This window comes from Protopterus annectens, chromosome 8.part0, assembly GCF_019279795.1.
Source record: "Protopterus annectens isolate FY-2018-M chromosome 8.part0, PAN1.0, whole genome shotgun sequence".
NCBI classification, from domain to species: Eukaryota; Metazoa; Chordata; order Ceratodontiformes; family Protopteridae; genus Protopterus; species Protopterus annectens.
This window is the reverse complement of record NC_056741.1, coordinates 362,828,562-362,846,021: the sequence shown is the minus strand read 5'-3', so window position 1 is coordinate 362,846,021 and position 17,460 is coordinate 362,828,562. Positions and strand designations below refer to the sequence as shown.

The 17,460-nt window shown below is 39.5% G+C and overlaps 1 protein-coding gene across 2 annotated transcripts in view; it reads left to right on the top strand.

Moving 5' to 3' along the window:
• The window catches only part of LOC122808811, a 2,021,113-nt gene that overhangs the window by 1,784,627 nt on the left and 219,026 nt on the right, over window positions 1-17,460 (top strand). The gene's annotated exons all lie outside the window — the stretch shown is intronic.

The following is a 17,460-nucleotide window of genomic DNA, read 5'->3' as shown; positions in this document are numbered from 1 at the left end:
TGCCTTCCCTTAAGCCCCTTTCCTGCTCCTGAACATTATTTTGCATGTATTGTTCCATCAAACTAGGGAAATTTTTAAAAACTACTTTCAAAACACAGTGTAAACTTTCACCTAATATATCATCAGTGTAAATAATATTCCAACATTCCTTTAAGATTCTAACCATCCCCTTGTAACAAAGTAATCCTCCCTCAAACATAGGTTCATAGGTAAGTACTAGGCTAGCTGCCCTTGTGGGCCATTTTAAGCCTAGCCACTTTCCCTTTTTGTGCTCAAAATAACCTATCCCATTTGTTATAGACTAGACTTACCTATCCTATGGTCAATAATTATATATCACACTTAAAAAGAATAACTGAGATCATACCATAGATAATCTGAGGGGACATATGCATGTAATAAAACATTTAGGAGCTGTATCTGTCCATTAGTAGTACATTTCCTTCTTACACTTCTTTTTATTCCTAAATTTAACCTTTCCCCTCTTAACCGCTCATACTGAACCTTATCCTAAGATGAATGTAACAGTTTCCCACCATAACCTCAATCCGCCAATCATTTAAAAGCTTCATCTGCTACCTTAATAAATTCATCTTGTCCCTTTTCCAGATGAATTTACTCCTAAAAATTCCCCATAGGATAAAGACCTTATCAACTGTTGTGCATTTGGACTGGTAACAAACAAAACAGAATTAGATGAGACTGGTTTTCTACATAAAGTAATACAAACTTCATTGTCTTTAACCTATACCACCACATCCAAATACTCCATCCTATGTAACTGACTCTCAAAAGTAAACCCCATAATAATTATTCTGAATTTTGTCAAAAATCCTTAAATTTATCTTCCTCGCCTTTAACAATGAGGAACAAATCTTTTATAAAATATTGCTTGATTCAAAAAATATACATCTCTATAAATCACTTCTTCTAACTGCCCCAAAAATATGTTTGCATATGTTGGTGCAAACTTAGATCCCATGGCAGTTCCACAAATCTGCTTAAAATATTCCCCACAAAAAATATTTAAACAGATCTCTGTCAATAATAGTGCTTCTCCTTTCATAACTTCATGATGCAAAACATATTCTACAGTTCTGAGGCCGAAATCAATGATGTATAGAAGAATATAAACTGCAAACATCACTCATCAGATATTATAATGAAGTGAAATATGAGATAATAAGGTACTACAACAAATGTTGTAATTATGCTACTAATTATAATTCAGTCAGGAATTGCGTATGCTGAAACAACTACAATGTGATACAAATTTGATAATAAAACCTGTTGATAAAGGAAGAAATTACTTTTGATGTTTAAATAATGTTATTTATTAATCTCTTATGATTTACTGAATAATGAAAAGGAATATGTTAGACTAAATCAAAAGTCTTTAGCCACAATGCAAACAGATTTACAAGGGCTTACAGTTCAAATGGTGGAGATAGGTGTTATAATTCAAAAGAATGGAGTACAACTTGTGTTGTTAAGACCAAGAATACCATTATTATATGATTTGCCAAAAGTGCATAAATGTCGTATTTCTCCCCCTGGCAGGCCTGTTGTCTCCCAGGTGAGTGGTCCAATGGAAAGAGTGGGTATTGTATTAGATTTGCTTTTATAATCGTATGTGAATGAATTACAGTCATATGCGAGAGATTATTGTCATTTTTTTTTTTTACAAATGTTAAAAAATGTTCAGTGGCAGCAGGGCTATGCATTTGTATCTCCTATCTCTCATTTTTAGGTTCGGATAAAAAGACGGAGCTGGATAGCTTGGCGGAGGATAAATTGGGATACCACTTTAGGCATAAAAGAAAAATAAGTTCTCAAGGAAACTCCATGTTGCTGAAAAATGAGATGAGGCTGACCCACCATAAAAGTTACAACTCAGATACTCGTCTTGCAGAGCTCAGAGCAATTAGTAACACTGTTTTCCAGGTTAAGAACATCAAGTCATCCTGATGAGCTGGTTCAAATACAGCAAGAGTTAGTTTTTCTAACACAAAGTTAAGATCCCAAGCAGGGAGCCACCTGTTTTCTAACAGTCTTCCTATGCAACACCCCTTTCAAAAACATTGTAACATTAGAGTGTATTGAAAGAGGGGGTTCTTGGGCAGATATGTTGAACTGGCCAAGAAATAAACTCTCATGAGGAGTAAGATAGGCCAGAGGATGGTAGCTCATACGAATAATGCAGAAGCAGAAAAACCCTAGCCCTGAATAGGTGCTGGTTGTTTTCTTGGCACCAAATAGTAAACCTTTTCCATTTATTGATGTATGATTTTCTAGAAGCAGGTCACCTAGTCTCCTTTAAAACATGCTGCATGTCCTCTGGAAAAAGTGCATAAAACGTATTGCATTTCTATCATCCAGGCAGTCAATTATAATTGTTTAGGTTAAAAATTAATCAAACACTCATGTTGTTATTGTGTGAGTAGATCCAAACTGTAAGGAAGCTTGTGGTAATTGCCTCTGGCCATTTTCAAAAGAAGGGAGAGCCACTATTTCCTGGGACAGATGGGAGTCACTACATTGATTGTTGGAGAGTCCTTCTGAATCTTCAGAATGACCTTAGATATTAGTGGAAAGGGTGAAGAAGCATGCAGGAACATTCCTGTCCATGAAAAAGAAAAAGCATCTGTCTTGCAGACCTTCTTACATGGAGTCCAAGAGAAGAACTGTGCCAAATGACTGCTGTCAGTGGAGGCAAAAAGATAGATCTGAAGTGCTCCCCACAACTGGATTAATTCCAGAAAGACCCCCTGACTCAATTTCTAGTTGTGAGTGTCTGTCCTGGTCCTGCTTAGCTTGTCTGCCGCACAGTTTTGCACTTGTCTGCTGCACAGTTTTGCACTGTAATGTAAGATTCATAAAGAGTGAGACTGTACTGAAAAGCTATATCCTATGCTACAATGGCCAGTCTGCACAAAGGGTAAGATCTGGTTCCCCCTTGCTTGTTTTTGTACCATACCACTGTAATGTTGGCTGTAAACATTTGCAGGAGTTCCAAGGACCAAAAAAAAAAGAAATACAGAGTTGAGAACAGTTGTAAGTGCCAATATCTCTATTACTTTTATGTGTTTTGGTCTGTCTTGTCTAGCAAAAAGCTTGCATTGACACTGCTCCACAAGCAAAGTCTGAGGCATCTGGGTTGGAGATATGAAGGAGAGTGGGAGACTTGGATTTTGAAAAATATGATGTCTCCAGCAAAACATTTCCTTATTCACAGACCACAAAACTGGAAACTGAATTGTCACGGGGTGAGTATGCTGAGACCATGCAAATTAAAACTACGCAAAGGATTTTTGCAAAGTGGAGTCTTAACAATAGATATCTTGAGAATCATAGATGCCATGAGCACTGAAATTCCAAGGAATTCCATTGCTGAAGTAGTGAACCAAGTATAAAAACTCAGGACTAGATCTAGATTCAGATTGTTATCCTCTGGAGAAAAAAAATCTTTGAGCTGAAGTATCCAGAGACAATCCAGGAAAGTAATTATGTGAAAAGTAGTTAAACAAGATATCAGTAAATTCTGCTGCAATCCTACTCAAAGTCAGAGATACCTTACCCAAGTAAGAGATTCCTGACACTCTGAAAAACATTCTACAAAGAAAGGACAGTCATTTAAAAAAGGAAAAATGTGATACTGCAGGCTATCATAGGCACTAGACACTTTGTATATACCCTTATTGCAGTGGATAGACCAAAGGGAAATGCAGAGTTAACTGATGATGTGATCCAGACTCAGAAAAACCTTTAGAAACTTCTGACATGTAAATCTAAGAAAGTGAAAAATGCATAATTTGAAAATCTAATATCAACAATTTAAAAGGAAATTAATGGGTAAGATTGAGAACCTGCTATAAGAAACTCAACTGAATAAAATCCTTCTCCTAAAAAAGGAGGAAGGAACATTTCTTACACCCCCAACAGATTATATGCGCCATGATAGGAGGGAAAAGAAGAAGTAAGTCTGGTGAGTGAGGCAGAATCCCTCAAAAAGTAGAGAAGAGACTCCCTCTGAGAAAAGTTAGGGTTTGCCAGGATGTGAGGGGAAAGTCTTGTAAGTAGTCACACAGACTTATTAGACTACCTTTAGTTCAGGGATGGGACCTCTACTTTTTGGAACACCACCTCTATATCTTTTTAAACATTTGCTTATCAACAGCTTGCTTTGAAGGTTTATTTAGTCTTAAAAGAAGGTAGTTCAAGGAGCATTAAATTCCTTAGCCAACTTAGTGAAGGAAGGCTGAAAAACTGAACAAACCCATGAATCCGCATACCTCAATGCACTTTATAATGACCTCTGAAGCAGGTCTAAAACCAACTCTATATCCAAGAGAGAGAATTCAAAACTTTATTAACATCTTCTGGAAGGTTTTGAGCATATATCCAAGAGAGAGAATTCAAAACTTTATTAACATCTTCTGGAAGGTTTTGAGCACATAGCCAAGTAAAGCTCCTCAAACAGTTGCCCTGAAAGTGGCATCAGTAAAAACACAAATATGTTTCAAACACTGGGTAGCCACTTGAGACACAGAAGCAAACAATTACGTAAAGTAATGAAAACGAAAAAAACCAAACCACTGTAGAAAACCAAAAGGTACACGGACTCCTTGCACCAACAAACGACCAGATAGTCAAAATCTGAACGCAAATTTATTATATTTAACAAGCGTTTTCGCCACTGAATAGTGTGGCTTCTTCAGAGAAAAACATTGACAGTAATGTCATTTGCACGCTCAATTTAAATAAGAAACTAAAAGGAAATGACATCACATTGATTAAAAACCATTCTGTGCAAATTCGCATAGAATTAATGTAGTGTATAAATCTTATTACAAAGTTAATATAAAACAAGTGGTGGCATATTACCACAAATTAGGTTCAATGACCAAGGAATAAGTTATATGATTGCATGTATATAAACAATTTTCACTATTTGGACGGTGGAACAACAGTCCAGTTCTATGACTTAAATAACAAGCCAATCCTCTATTCGTTGTCCCTTAATATGATCAATAAACTATAAAATCCAACCGAAGGTCATTAGCAAAAATACTGTATATAAGATGTATTATATAAAATTATGTAACAAAATATATTAAAAATATCTAATTCAAAACTAAATAAAAATAACAAAATCAGTGAAGGAAGCACTAAATCACATAAGTAAATCACTTAAAATGTGAATATATCAATAAAATATAAATATATCACCGACTCACATTGCATAGCAACAAGGTGCACCATAATATATTAAACAAAGTACACTACCTAAAATAGCTCCTCATTTTCAAGACTGCAGAAATATTGCAGTTTTCATTGAGACCCGGATAGCAAAAGGCGTCCGTTCTCAGCTGCCACTCCAACTCACGGGTTTCCAAAAGCAATGGTATAGGACCCCCACGGATATTAGTTTTTACTTGATCAACGGCCATAAATGAGAAACAATGGCCTGGAAAATTGTCTATATGTTTGGCTAAAGCATTGGTGTCATTATTCTTCTTAATAGCGTACATATGTTCATAGACACGATCACGCAGTCTACGGTCGGTCTTACCTATGTAAAAGGAGGGGCAACACTCACAAAAGGCCACGTACACTATAGATCTACTCTCACAGTTAAGTGGGAATTTAATGGTGTACTTCCTATCCCTTATTATGTAAGTCTGACCCGTCCTCACTTTATGACACCAATTGCAGAAGCCACATGGGTACATACCAATTCGTTTGTTGAAACTTTTGCTAGAGAAATCCCTTTGTAGAAGCTCTTTGAGGTTATTATTCCTTTTGAAAACGAAGTTGGGAACAAGTCCCAATTTCTCTGTTAAACCAGGACTACTCAAGATGAATTGCCAGTTCTTCCGTATTATTGAGGTTATAGCCCTGGAATTAAGGCTATAAGTAACGACGTAACTTAATGAGAAGTCACGTCCATTACTACTACTAATGTTGTCAAGTGTTAAATCAATAATACTGGTGGACAGTGCTGGCACATCAGAATTCAAGGAGTCCAATCTTGATTGGGCTTGATAGAGGATAGGTTTAAAAAAAACACTCAACCTCTTTGTAACAACCTCAAAAGTAAGCTCTTCTACCAGTTGTTTCGGGTAACCCCTATTAAGAAACATATTGCCGAGTAGGTCACACTCACTCTGGAAGTCAGCTAACATACTACACATTCTCACCGCTCTAACCAACTGACCCTTCACAATAGCTCTCTTTTGTTTAAGGGGATGTTGGCTAGAGAAGTGCAGGAAAGAATTGCAATATGTCGGTTTTCTAAAAACTTTTGATGTATAAGCATTCATGCCAACATCCTTCCGTAGTTTCACGTCCAAGTAGTCAATATCCGATACCGAAAACTTAAAAGTGAATTTAAGGAATTCCGTTGTACTATTTAATGAGTTGACAAACTGACTAGCTTCAATATAACTACCTCGAAACAAAATAAAAATGTCATCAAGGTATCTCGTGTAGAATTGGACAAAGCCCATCAAATCTAGTGAAGAAAAAAGGAAGTTCTTTTCCCAGTACCCCATGAAAAAATTGGCCACAGATGCTCCACAAGGGGAGCCCATGGCCACACCCTTCTTCTGCAAGAAGAATTTCTTGTCAAACAGGAAGTAATTGCATGACAAAACAACATCTAATATCTCAGTTACAAGGTCTACTTCAATTTTTGGTGCTCCAAAGTCTGTAAGTAAAAGGGCCAACCATTCCAGAGCTTCCTGGTGTGGGATGGAAGTATATAGGTCCACTACATCGATGGTGAGAAAATTGTTCTCACCATTGAACAGTATACCATTAATACTTTCCAAAAAGGACCAAGAGTCCTTACATACTCCAGGAAGGTATTTCAGGTACTTTGACAAAATCTTGTCAACTAGTTTGGCACTTGGATACGTCATAGAACATCTTCCGTCCACTAAGGCCCTCATAGGTGGATTGTTGACATCCTTGTGGACCTTAGGAATGCCAAACATAACAGGAATTTTAGGCAAAGTGATGTCTATGTAGTTATAAGTATCGAGGTCTATTTTTCCTCCCAGAAATAAATCACGGAAGAGACCTCTCATCATATTGTGAGATCGATGTATTTCGTTAATGGATGCTTCAGTGTAGGCTGGTGTCGCCAGCACAGAAAGCATTTTCTCTATATACATAGAGTTGTCCAGGATGACTAAACCACCTCCCTTATCCGGTTTAATCAACCTCACGGGGTAGTGGCAAAGTTCATCCAGGAGTAGTGCCTGTTCTTTAGTAATGTTGTATCCCTTAGACTCTGCTTTACTCTGGCATACCTTAAACGAATGCCTAAAATCAACCTCACAAACCTTCTCAAATAACTGAAGAGACGGATGAAGAGGTGGGTTAAAAACACTAGGCAACTTCAGGGAATCCTGGATTATATCCGCTCCATTATTAAAAAGTAACTTCAGATTGAGCTTCCGAACAAAGCACTTCAACTCAATGATCTCCTTTGGTATATCCCCAAATCTACTCGGGACAAATGTATAACCAAGAGCAAGCAGCTCGACCAATTCGTCCCTTAGTTGCAGCTCTGTAAAATTATAAATCTTAAAATCACCTTTTTGATTTAAAATTATTCTTGGAGCATCCTGCCCTTGGTGAGGACTAATTACACATACTCCAGCATCATCGCCAGTATCGCCAACGTCAATAGAGTGAAAAGAGGCGTCACCAGTGTCAATAAAACTAGCAATCATCAGTTCCGATTCACCCTCTTGTTGGATTGTCGGCGATACTTGCGTTTGCCTAAAAAATTATTATAGTTACTGTTTTTATTAGTTTGGATGTTTTTGTTGCCTGGGTTGTTTTTCTTAAGCCCTTTAATTCTATCACTACGTCTAGGTCCTACTTCTTCCTCAACAAAGTTGTCCTCGTCTACATAAGTGTCATCCAATTCAAGATTCACTGTTGAACCCAGTTGTCCCTGGTTAGTCCTAATGTTAGGCTTCATGGAGTCTGGGTGTTGAAGTCTAGGATATGCACCATTGTCTTGATAGGCCAATCTATCCCTAACAAGTTTTTTATTCTTATTCAGTTTTAACTTGACCAATAATGAATCAATACTTGACAAGGTACGGTCATAATCAAACTTGTACCTTGTAAAGTTCAAATCTGCTTTCATTTCCTTATCCAGAACGTCAATTTCATTCAACAACACACAAACATGTTGGCTATAATGCTTAACAATCAATTCCAACAACTGCACACCCTGTTGTTGGAATAAGTCCTTTAATTCTGTGTAGAAACATACATCATTCAACAAGCCAGATGGAGAGAAGTTGATTCGTAAACCCTTTGGGACCAACTTCTCTTGAATACATTGTTTAAAATAAACAATCTCAAGTTGCAGTTTTTTTAACCTGAGGATTTTGTTATCGAAAATTTTAAGCTTATTTGCTAAAAGTTCATTGCTAAAGTCATTCTTGTGAGGTCCCGATGTGCCAGAACTCTGCTGTGAGAACTGGAAAATATCCGTGTTAGTCATCCATTCAGATAAAACAAATGGACCACGTGCGTTAATGTCTTGTCCACCATTAGGTACAATACTGTCAGCAGCACGTAACTGCTGAATAGGGCCGGCAGTTAAAGCATTCAACCCTGAATGAGCCACTACATCACTGAAAGGACGCCCATCTCGGTTGGACGTACCCGTTCTAGCAATAGAGGCAGAACCACGATAAAATTCAGTACCTGTGATGGGGTCCAATCCGATGCTTCCTGTGTTTTGTAGCGCAAAAGGTTGCGCTGCGGGAACCGGTAAATCTTGCCCGCTAGTAGAACCAGAAGGTTGAGCTGCAAGTATCCATGAACCGGAACTCGAATTTGCACAGAATGGTTTTTAATTAATGTGATGTCATTTCCTTTTAGTTTCTTATTTAAATTGAGCGTGCAAATGACATTACTGTCAATGTTTTTCTCTGAAGAAGCCACACTATTCAGTGGCGAAAACGCTTGTTAAATATAATAAATTTACGTTCAGATTTTGACTATCTGGTCGTTTGTTGGTGCAAGGAGTCCGTGTACCTTTTGGTTTTCTACAGTAATTACGTAAAGTAGATTACTCCTCAGAAAAGAAAACAGATGCCAAAACAGGCAAGCATAAACCAACATATGTGCCTGACAGCTGATAATTCTAAAACAAGCGATGCAGAAGAATACACCTTTTCCCAAAGCTAACAAAAGCTTTCCCACCCTAGTCAGAAGGAGAGGGAAAAGTAATAACTAAATGTTTGGCAGCAGATGGAAACAGAAAAGCAATAGCTGTCGGGTCTGATTTGGGATGAGAGTGTAAAAATGTAAAAGACTGAGGAACTTAATACAGTCCATCTCCTTTCTAGGGTATAGCAGGTTGGCTGTCAGGCAAGTTACAGGCGCTGACAAAAAAATCCTTCAAAACAAAAAGAACAGGAGGAAAAGGAGAAAGATCTGGGAATCCCAGTTGTAACAAATCATAATACTGAGAGAATGAGAAACATCAATGTTTTCTCACTGGGACATGATTTAATTCTGGAAAGGTTTACAGAGAAAGAACATCATTCAAATGGATTAGCAAAATGCATACTCTCCTTAGAATCTGAGTCAGCAGTCTGTGGAGACAAAACACATTTTATCCCTTCACAATCTCTTGAATCATTTAAGAAAATAAGGAATCCCTTTTTTATTACCAGAAATGTCCAAACTGGAAGGGAAAGAGAATTAAACCCTGAACTAAGTCCAGAAAATTATTCCTGTCCAGAAAAAAAACGAGACAAAAGAAAACTTATATTTAAAGTTTTTGTTTCTTTTTGACAGAAGTTTCTGGAGAAACAGAAGCAGTATTACCAGCAAAAGCTTCACTAAGGATGTGTGGTTCTACTTTGCCTGCCAAGGGCTCTGTAACAGCAAGAGGATATGTCCAACCCTTGGAACATGGTGACTGTAGGGACTACATCAGAAGGAGCCAAGGAAAATGATGAATTGTCTGAGGAGCCAAAAATAGCCACAACAGAAATGGTGAGGCACTATGGCAGCCTGCTGAGGTGGCAAAGGGTATTTAATAACTTTCTTTCTTTTGTTTTGTTTTGTTTTTGTGGCTGGAAGAAGGAACAACTGAGGAACCAGTAAGCTGTTCCATAGCTAAGCCAAAAATGCCTGATTCCTGAGGAAGCTTGGAAGTCAGTTAAATTGGGAAGTGGTAAAAAGGTATCTTTTTCTCCCAAAAACACAGAAAAAAATCACTTTAAAAACTTGCCCTTGCTTCAAAAGAAAAATAAAACAACTTTTATTTAGTAAACTTAGTTTTAAGTTTAAATAACTTTTAACAACAAAAACAAAAATGTGGCATTCCCATTTAAAAGTACTTAAAAGGTTATTTAAACACTTTTTCCTAGCTTTAAATTTTTTTCAGAACAAGAACAATTTCTATCATAAATAAGAAAAAGTGGATTTTCCTCCCAAAGGGAATCTATCTACCCAGCAATAGAAAGTGTTAGCTGGCCATCATTCCTAGAATGTCCACAACAGGAGCAGTCTTCCATGGCAGGAAAGCTGTGTCTTTTCAATGAGCTCAGCTCAAGTTAATTAATGGATGTTCTTCATGTTTCACTGTTGTAGTCATTACATTTGGGGTAATCTGCTGGCAGGTTGCCCTCAGTCGGCTTGATTAACAAAGTCTTGGGTCCTGCGTCGGTTGCTGTCCCTTCTTCCATGAAGTCAGGTCATCAGGGGTATAAAACATGCAGCTGACGCCATTTTCATCAGTCTTTCTTGCCGCGCAGTGCCCAAAGCAGAAGCAGTTCACAAGTGCCGGTCGGCCGACTTCTGAAATTTTTGTTTTTGAGTTTCAGAACCGAAGTCTTCAACCTAAAGCTAAGTACCCCGTTGGGGAAACTTTTTCTTGCTCCTTACTGATGTCAGTAAAAGTTAATAATTGTATTACTTGTGGGAAGCAAATACCTCATAAGGATTTTCATTTGTACTGTATTCCTTGTCTAGGCCCTGACCACAACGTGCCCTGCTGTTGGTTTTGTGCTAAATTTAACCAACGCACTATTAAGCATAGGTATATCGTTGCATCTGCATATTTTGGCTCAAGATTTAACTATCCTGAAATGTTGTCGGTTAGCAATCCGACTATCGGAATTCACAAAAAACGCAAAGAAAAAGACAGAGACAGACCGTCGAGGTCCAAAACCGATGACAAAGCTTCTCCTAAGCCAGTCACTGGTTTGCTGGTACTCAGTGAGGCACTTTCGCAGCCCCTGATACCTGCTACTTTTGATTCGCAGGCCTCTACTGAGACCCATTCGGAGTCCGGTATGCCGCGAGATGCTTTAAGTTTTGAACCCATGGATGTCTCTACCTTAAATGGGTCCAGAGCTGCTGAGCAGGCACCGGCTTCTGAGGGTGTTTTCTGGCCTAAAGATTTGTATATTAAACCGGCCATCTTCAAAACCAAGGCCAAAACCAACTTCTATGTCTAAAAAACCAATGCTTGGGCCACGTGCACAGGCCCCTATGCCTAAAAAACAAGTTATCAAAATGGCTGAGGATTTAATTACCTTGATCAAGGGTTCCCAACCCCCTCCTGCTAAGAGACCTTAGCAAGGCACTGATTATGAATCTTCAGATCAGGTTTCCATTTCTTCTGATTCCTCTTCTGATCAAGAATTATCTGTTCCACCTTATGAGGACTCTGATGCAGAAGAATCCATCCCTTCTGCTTCTCCTCCTAATGATTGTTCTTTTGGAGAAATGTTCCATACCTTAAGGGAACATTTGCATTGGGAGAGTCAGGATTTTTCAGAATCCAAAAAGTCCTGTTCTAGACATTGTTGGTGATGTTTTTTCAGAATCCAGCATGGCTCCTGATTCCCTGCCTCCAGCTCCTAGTAAGCCAGACAGATATTACAGGGTTCCTGACTCCCACAAATTCCTTTTTAAAAACCCTACTGCTGACCCTGAAACAATTTCTCAGGGTCCCAAGGGTGTTAAGGCTTCTACTGCTAAAAATACTACCCTTTCTGATAGAGACTCCAGGGCGATGGATAGATGGGGTAAGAAGGTTTACACATCTGCAACCCTGGCAATCAAGGCTTTAAACTATCAATTTCATATGCTAAACTATCACGAGCATGTCATGGGCTTACTTAAACAGAAAATTATGTTGATTTCTGACTGTGTGGAAAATAAAGAGTTACAGGATTTATTGCATTCTGCTGAACAAGTTGGAAAGCATACTTTGCAATGTGGTTTTGATTCCTTGGAGGCCTCTTGCAGGGCCATTGTAACTAGCTCTGTGATAAGAAGGCATGCTTGGCTCAAGGAGCAAAATCTGCCTGATCATGTTAAAGCAAAATTATTGGATGCTCCTTTACAACAGGACAGTCTATTCGGTAATAAGGCAGAAGTTTTGAAAAAGATGGAATACAAAGCTAAATCTATTCAAACTGTAAAAGATTTCCTGCAAGTGCAGCCACCCAGGTTCAGTAGGCACTGGCCTACTAAGAACTGGTCCTTTCCTGCACCTACCAGAGCCACTCAGGTCAAACCCAAACACTCCAAAGGCTCCAGGTTTCAGTCACAGGAAAATTACAGAACAAAACAATGGGGTGCCTCCACTTCCAAATCTGGAAGTAGCAAGGCACCTCCCTATGGTAAACAGTCTCAATGACTTTCCTCTCCCATTTCCAAGCACTTATCTTTTGGCAGCCCCTTTGGGGGGAAAAATAGCACTTCATGCACAAAATTGGCATCTAATTACTCAGGACAAGTAGGTTTTAAATATAGTATCCCAGGGATACAGATTTCATTTCCACACGTTGGCAATTCCAAATGGATGGCCAGATCTGCCTCCAAATCAGTGGGCAGAGGCCCAGAAACAAGTTATGTCCCTCTTGAATATGGGGGCTATTCAACCAGTACCAGAAAAGGAAAAAGGACAAGGTTTTTATTCAAGACTTTTCCTGGTACCCAGAAAACACAAATCATGGCATCCATTCCAAAATTCAAGATGCTGACACTACAACAGTTACTGCCTATGCTAGGCAAGGATGTCTGGTTGGTAACTCTAGACTTAAAAGAGGCTTACCTGCATATCCCAGTCAGGGAATCTTGCAGAAGATACCTCTGCTTCAAAGCAGGCTATTTGCATTACCATTTCTCTACACTGCCCTTTGGCTTATCTACTGCGCCCAGGGTATTCACAAAGTGCCTGGCACCAGTAATTGCATTTTGCAGACAAAGAAACATTCAAATGTATCCTTATCTGGATGATTGTCTAATTCAGGCAGAAAACAAGGACACTCTTCTACAACATCTGGAATTTGTAAAAAGGCTTCTAACTTGCCTAGGGTGCACCATAAACGGAAAGAAATCACAACTGGTACCCCCTCAAAAAATTACATTCCTGGGTGCAAGCTTGAATACAACTGCCCAGATGACTTACCTAACACCAGAAAAACAAATCCAATTGATGACTTGCTTCAAACAAGTGGCCACAAAAACCCTGTTATCTGCAAGACAAATTCTGCAGGCCTTGTGGTTCATGGCTTCCTGCATTCTTCTAATTCCATATGCAAGACTGCATATGAGGAACCTTCAATGGTACCTAAAAAGCTTATGGAGTTAACATTGTCACAGCCTGGAAACAATGATTCCTATCATTCCTTGCCTGCAGCAAGAGTTCCTATGGTGGGCAGAGGCCTGTCACCAAAACAAGGGACTGTCATTCATTCCACCCCCTGCCACCCAAACCCTGACTACAGACGCATCAGACTATGCTTGGGGGGCACATTTGGCAGGGAGATGCATTCAGGGCAAATGGAGCCCAAATCAAATGCACCTGCATATCAACCAGAAAGAGATGCTAGCTGTACAGAATGCTCTGACAGCTTTCAAGGACTTTCTTTATCCAGGACAAGTACAGATAAAGACAGACAATACAACAGTCATGTGGTACATAAACAAGCAGGGGGGTACCCATTCCTTCCCCCTTTGTGGAACACAGCCTTGACTTACCAAATACATCTACAAGCTCAATTCCTGCCAGGAAAGCAAAATACTCTGGCAGACAAACTAAGCAGAAATCTTATGGACCCACACGAATGGAAACTGGATCTGTAAATCTTCAGCATGTTGACATGCAAATAGGGGAGCCCAGACATAGATCTTTTTGCCTCACCCCAAAAATATCAGTTGGACAAATTCTGCACAAGAATCCATCACAAAAAAGCTTGGAAAGTGGATGCACTATCCTTCAGCAGGAAAAACCTATCAGTCTATGCCTTTCCCCCTTTGCCTTTGCTCTCTAGGGTATTATTAAAAGTCAGATAGGAAAAAACAAAAATGATTCTAATTGCTCCAGACTGTCCTCGCCAACACTGGTACCCGCTCCTACGCAATATGTCACACCTTCCTCCGTGGTACCTGCCTCAGACACCTTATCTATTGTCTCAGCAGAACTATCAAATTCTACACACTCAGCTCCAAACTCTGAATCTTGCAGCATGGCTAATCAACTAATTTCACCAGTTACATCTGTCAGCAAACCTGTGATGGATGTCATTTTGGAGGCTAGAAGGCCTATTTCTAGAAAATCTTATGCTGATAAATGGAAAAGATTCTGTGCCTGGAATCAGGCACAAGGAATAAGCACAGCAATGCCAAATATTCCTCAGATTTTGCTATATTTAACTGAGATGCTTCACAAGGGCCTATCCTTCTCTTTCACAAAAATCCATGCCTCTGCCATTTCAGCTCATTACGACACAGAGCCTCCCCTCTTTTCTCATCCCCTGCTAAAGCAGTATCTCAGAGGGGCCAAAAATTTAAGACCTCCTAGGAGAGCACCAACACCTGCATGGGACCTCAATTTTGTGTTGGAAAAGCTCACCCTACCTCCTTTTGAGCCAGCTGCTACTGCGGACATAAAATTTCTCTCTTGAAAGACAGCTTTTCTTTTAGCAGTCACTTCAGCTAGAAGGATTTCAGAGCTATGGGCTCTCGTGGCAGTGGAGCCTTTTATTATTTTCTACACAGACAGGGTAGCGCTCAGGACCAATCCGTCCTTTATGCCTAAAGTGGTATCTAGTGTGGCTCTTAATCAGACCATTCATTTGCCAACTTTTTTCCCAAATCCACAGAACAAGGGGAAGCGGATTCTGCATTCACTGGATGTACACAGACAACTAAGATTCTACTTGAACAGGACAAAATCTCTAAGAAAATCTGAGCAACTACTGGTGGTATTTGCTGCAAGGGGCTGAGGGAAAGACTATTTCAAAGCAGACTATTTCAAAATGGATAAGCCATTGTATTCATTTCTGCTACATGCATCATGCTACTGTCCCCAAGGGGATCAGATCCCATTCCACCAGGGCTGCATCTACTTCTGCAGCCTTTCTCAGAGGGGTTCCTACCAGAGACATTCTAGAAGCTGCTACCTGGAGCTCAGTTCATACGTTCACCAAATATTACCATTTACCTCTTGTCTCTAAATCCAGAGCTGGCTTTGCCACTGCTGTCCTGCAGGGCCTTATAGCTGGTCCTAATGCTTTATAATTCCATCCTCCCATCCATAGCTTTGGGATTCTACCTAAATGTAATGACTGCAACAGTGAAACACAAAGAACATAGTACAGTTGTGTACACTTACCATAAATGTAGATGTTCGAGTGTATTCACTGTTGCAGTCCTGGTTACCCACCTGCCAGCCCCCTGTTATTCTCTTTTTATACCTTTTCTTTCTGTTACTATGCTCAAAAGCCTTTTTGTGGTATTTGCTTTTATTTGGAGGTATATTTTTTGTGTTCTAAATTGCATGTATATATATATATATATATATATATATATATATATATATATATATATATATATACACACACACATACATATATATTTTGCTCCCCATTTGAGGGGCACCTGACATCTGGGGCAAGAAAAACTGATGAAAATGGCGTCAGCTGCATGTTTTATACCCCTGATGACCTGACGTCATGTAAGAAGGGACAGCAACCGACGCAGGACCCAAGACTTTGTTAATCAGGCCAACTGAGGGCAACCTGCTAGCAGATTACCCCAAATGTAATGACTGCAACAGTGAATACACTCAAACATCTACATTTTTGGTAAGTGTACACAACTGTACTTTTTGGTGTATAAAAGGTGCCCTGAAGCTTCCAAAACTAGCCAACTGTTATATCCTTAGCAGCAAATAACCTGTATAAACTAAGGCTACTGCAGCACTGATTCAAGATTCAAAGATTGTTAGTGAGATAACGACCCGGGGGGCCTAGCCATGTTTTCCCAAAAGAATAATGATGTCCTGTATCTGAATAACACTTTGAGAGCCAGGCATTTAGAAGCTACCTCTAAATATGGGATATGGGTGCCAGGCCCGGTGTTAATTTCCTATTTCCCATCCACTGGTCTTGGTTGTGCTTAAAGTGGGCAATAGACGAACTCAGCTTCATATGGCTGGGAAGCCTGTTTCATAGAAAGGGCAGTCTCTGGGACACATATATATCTCTCCAGCATGTGCTGTTTAAGTCACAGACAAAATTCAGGTCCTTAATCCTTGTATTTCTGCTACTCTTTGCCATACAAATATGTAGGAGATTCATAAGTGGCGGGTTGCGGATGTCTTGCAAGCCAGGCATAGATGACCCCTCAGCAAGGAGACTGAGTAGAGGGAACAGGCTTTAAGGCGCTCTGCAAAAGGCAGGTTTGTTACAACTTGCATTCTTTTTGTATGGAACCTCTGATTTTTCTCTAGTTGCTGCATATACCTGGTCAGATACATACCAAAGGGGGCACTGTACTTGATGACTGGTCTGATAAGGGCAGAGTACAGTGGGATAATGACTTGTTTGGTCCTAGATGCCTTGCCCTTACTTATAAGTTGCATAATATAAAATGATTTCCTCACCACTTTGGCCACATGGTGGTTGACAATGAGGCTACTGCTTACATGTGCACCCAGATCCCCGACCACTAGGTTGACTCTTAAGGGAGTATTATTAACACGGTAATTAGCCAGAATGGTTGAGTTCCCAAAGGCTACAGTTATACATTTCTTAACATTGAGTTTAAGACCATGGCTTTGGCACCATTTGTTAGTCAAAGATAAACCTTCTTGAAGAATGCTACTGTCTGCAGGAGAGTAGATGATAACCCCCAGCTTGCAATCATGTGCACACTTAGTCAGCTATAAAACGTCAGCATTTGCTTTCATTTCAGAAAAATAAGTGCCAAAAAGGAGTAGGCCCAGTACAAAGCCCTGAGGGACTCCACTAGTGGCCTCTTGGAGGTGGCCTCACCTATTCTGACCTCAAATATTGCTCTCACAAACTTAGAAAGTTGATAGCACAACAGGTTTTGCATTTGCATGATTTCCTGAAGGGTAGGAAATCTGAAACTCAAACGTCTGTCATTATT